The sequence below is a fragment of the Bos mutus genome, chromosome 16 (assembly GCF_027580195.1).
Source record: "Bos mutus isolate GX-2022 chromosome 16, NWIPB_WYAK_1.1, whole genome shotgun sequence".
NCBI classification, from domain to species: domain Eukaryota; kingdom Metazoa; phylum Chordata; class Mammalia; order Artiodactyla; family Bovidae; genus Bos; species Bos mutus.
Genome location: NC_091632.1, coordinates 63,390,969 through 63,395,364, shown reverse-complemented (window position 1 = coordinate 63,395,364; position 4,396 = coordinate 63,390,969). Strand labels below are relative to the sequence as shown.

Below are 4,396 nucleotides of genomic sequence, written 5' to 3'. Positions count from 1 at the left end.
ATGTAACTAAAAATAATAAAGCTAAAGTGGCAAAGGTATACATGATTTTTTAAAAAATGACCTAAGATTCCTGTCTCATAATGTTAGGTTGAGGGTTTAAGTCCAGTAAATCATAAATCTCAAGCTTAGATATTGCTAATGGAACACAAGAGCTAAATTTAGACCTCCCTCAAGTCACCAGCATGGTCCACATGGAGGAACAGCAGCACAGAACTAAACTCTACACTTTGTTTAGCTAGAGATAGTGAGCAGTTGCACAATAGGGAAAACCAAGCAAAAAGGCAAATTCTCACCCTATCTTGATATACTTGGAATTACTCTTTGTTCATGCATCATGCACTTTTAAATGATATTGTATAAAGATTCTGTTGACTTTTCAAAAAACAGTGGGACCCTGAGGACTTTTCTCTTGAAAAATAATGTGTGCTAGTCCCCATAGCACAAGTGGGGTTGAATTTAGGTTCACTGATTCATGCTTGTTCAAGTGTTTCTTTTCTGAAGACATTTTTCCTTAGGCATTTTCTGTATTCCTAACTAGGAAGCCAGCTCCATGAGAGTAAAAGATTAATCTTTCTCATTGACTTTCTGACTATGCCTTAAAAAGCAGTTGAAAAATATTGTCAATTAAGAGACCATACAGGTAATTTAGAAATAAGGAATTGATTAGCCAATGTTTGTCTTTAACACATTATAAAACTGTAATGCTAGGCCCATTCTTTCCTTACTAGACTCATGTTAAGATGATACTGGCCTGATCTGACCATTTGTCCCTGGGTAGTCATGGATGGCCACCTGCCAAGAAATGATGCCCTCTGCCACAAGTTAACCAATGATAAGGCTGTAAAATCTCTTAAAAAGAGAATGATTCTCATGTCAAGAATGAGGTTGAACTTCAGATGTGGAGGAATGAATAAACAAACAAACCCTCTCTCCCTAAAACAACTCTAAAAGTGAAGCAAAGTTGACAAAAACAATCACTAAATCTCCCAAAGCAGTCTGTGAAAACCAGCAGCTTTACTGGTGGAAGGGCTGACTTGGATTTAGAGTAAAAGAAGGAAAACCCATACCCAGCAGCAAATGAGAAAAGCCTGCGCTCTTCTAAGCTGAGGTTGAAGCCCTTGTTGGGATGTGTGTAGAATATCAGAGGATGAGACAGGAGATTCTGGAAATTACATAGCCTTGGAGGACCTTGATAAGCATTCCACACATCCCTGACTCGAAGCCCATGTACTTATGAAGTGGAGACCTGAGAGGGCTCTACAGAAAGTAAGAACTTGGCAGACTTGAAAACTGCCCATATTTGGAATGCATTCCCTGAACCAAACACTGATCCACTAACAGAGAGTAAAAGCCTCATAGACTAGATGTGTTTGAGCACAGTGTGTGAACAGCCACTGACTGACCACAAAACTGTGAGATACCAGGGTTACTTCTAGGAAACCAGTCCGAAAATAGAATTGAACATTAAAAAAAATATGAGCAGAAACAGACCACAACCCCACATGACGGAATGATAGTTTCTGCTGGGTAAATCCATGCTAGTTAAGAAAACGTTCATTTAATTTAAAAGGAAGTAAAAATTAAAAACCCAACAAGAAAAAATGTAGTCATGTATGGATGTGAGAGTTGGATCATAAAGAAAGTTGAGCACTGAGGAATTGATGCTTTGGAACTGTGATGTTGGAGAAGATTCTTGAGAGTCTCTTCGACTGCAAAGAGATCCAACCAGTCAATCATAAAGGAAATCAGTCCTGAATATTCATTGGAAGGACTGATGCTGAAGCTCCAATGCATTGGCCACCTGAGGGGAAGACTGACTCATTGGAAAGGACCCTAATGCTGGGAAAGATTGAAGGCAGGAGGAGACAGGGACAACAGAAGATGAGATAGTTGGATGGCATCACCGACGTAAGTTTGAGCAAGATCTGGGAGTTGGTGATGGACAGAGGAGCCTGGCATCCTGCAGGCCGTGGGGTCGCAAACAGTTGGACACGACTGAGCAACTGAACTGAAGAAAAAAAACCCTCAGAGGAAAAATTAGAACCAGAGTTGTTGTAATATATTATTTTGCATGTCCAATTTCCAAATAAAAAATTATGAGACATGCAAATAAAGCAGAAAATATGACCCATACTCACAGTGGGAAAAAAGCAGTCAAAAAAAACAAACAAATTGAGAAGTCCTACAAGTTAAATGTACCAGACAAAGACTTCAAAACATCTATTATCAGTATTAAAGAACCCATGGAGAATATACTGACAAAGATTGAATATATAGGGAACATTGATAAAGAAATCAGATCTACTAAAAATACCAGGTGAAAATTCTAGAGTTGAAAAACACAGTATCTAAAATGAAATATTCAGTAGATGAGTTCCACAGCAGATTTGAGATCAATTAAAAAAGAATTAGTGGACTTAGTGATGAACTAAGAGAGTTTGTCCAGTCTAAACACCATGGAGAAAAAAATAGAAGCTACACAATGCCTCAGAGATCTCAGGGCCACCACCAAGCATATCATCCTGTGCATAACAAGGAGTCTCAGTAGGAGAAGAAAGAAAGGGACACAACAAATTCTTGAAGAAATAATTACTGAAAATGCCCCCAAGCTTTATGAAAACAAATTTATTAATACATCCTAGAAACTCATCTTCTACTTCTGCTTTAGTGACTACACCAAAGCCTTTGACTGTGTGAATCACAACAAACTGTGTAACATTCTTTTTTTTTTTTTTTGGATTTTCTTAATGCTTGATTCTATTATTTTTTTTTAATTTTTTTTTTTTTAATTTTATTTTATTTTTAAACTTTACAATATTGTATTAGTTAGAGATAGGAATACCAGACCACCTGACCTGCCTCCTGAGAAATCTGTTTGCAGGTCAAGAAGCAACAGTGAGAACTGGACATGGAACAACAGACTGGTCCCAAATCAGGAAAGGAGTACATCAAGGCTGTATATTGTCACCTTGCTGATTTAGCTTATATGCAGAGTACATCATGAGAAATTCTGGGCTGGATGAAGCACAAGCTGGAATCGAGATTGCTGGGAGAAATACCAATAACCTCAGATGTATAGATAACACCACACTTAATGGTAGAAAGCAAAGAACTTAAGAGCCTCTTGATGAAAGTGAAAGAAGAGAGTGAAAAGTTAGCTTAAAACTCAACATTCAGATTGTGCGGCTCGTACTAAACGGAAGGGGCCGGAGAGGCGCGTTCAGTCGGATCCCGCAGCAGCTGCAGCGCCTCTCGTCTTGTAGGCTCTCCTAGCTATCGCCTTTTCGCTTCCGGAAACATGGCCTCCGGTGTGGCTGTCTCTGATGGGGTCATCAAAGTGTTCAACGACATGAAAGTGCGTAAATCGACACCAGAGGAAGTGAAGAAAGCGCAAGAAGGCGGTGCTCTTCTGCCTGAGTGAGGACAAGAAGAACATCATCCTGGAGGAGGGCAAGGAGATCCTGGTGGGTGGCGTGGGCCAGACGGTAGACGACCCCTATGCCACCTTTGTCAAGATGCTGCCAGACAAGGACTGCCGCTCGCCCTCTCTCGATGCAACCTCACGAGACCAAGAGAGCAAGAAGGAGGACCTGGTGTTCATCTTCTGGGCCCCTGAGTGTGCACCCCTAAGAGCAAAATGATCTATGCCAGCTCCAAGGATGCCATCAAGAAGAAACTGAATCAAGCATGAATTACAAGCAAACTGCTACGAGGAAAGGACCGCTGCACCCTTGCAGAGAAGCTGGGGGCAGCGCTGTCATCTCCCTGGAGGGCAAGCCTTTGTGAGCCCCCTCCAGCCCCCTGCCTGGAGCATCTGGCAGCCCCAGACCTGCCCAATTGCAGGCTGCCCCCTTCCTGCCAGACCGGAGGGGCTGGGGGGAATCCCAGCAGGGGGAGGGCAGTCCCTTCACCCCAGTTGCCAAACAGCCCCCCCGACCCCCTGGACCTTCCTCCTCCCTCCACCCCTGACGGTTCTGGCCTTCCCAAACCGCTTTTGATCTTGATTCCTCTTGGGTTGAAACAGACCAAGTTCCCCCCCCAGGAACCCCTGTTTGGGGGGGGCCTGTATTTTTTTTAACGACACCCCAGTTCCCCGCCTATTCCTCCCCTTTCCCATGCTGCCAACTTCTAACTGCAGTAGTGACTCTGTGCTTGTCTGTTTAGTTCTGTGTATAAATGGAATGCTGTTGAGAGGACCCTCCCTGGGAATTGCCTCCCCTCCCCCTTTCCTCTGGTCACAGCCACTCATGGAAGCAGGACCAGTAAGGGACCTAAAATTTAAAAAAAAAAAAAAAAAAAAAAAAAACTCAACATTCAGAAAACTAGGATCATGGGATCCAGTCCCATCACTTCATGGCAAATAGATGGGGAAACAATGGAAGCAGAGAGAGACTTT

At 42.5% G+C, this 4,396-nt stretch overlaps 1 pseudogene; it reads left to right on the top strand.

Moving 5' to 3' along the window:
- The first annotated feature begins 3,221 nt into the window (after positions 1-3,221).
- LOC138991207 (cofilin-1 pseudogene) lies at positions 3,222-4,194 on the top strand (annotated as a pseudogene).
- The last annotated feature ends 202 nt before the right edge of the window (positions 4,195-4,396 follow it).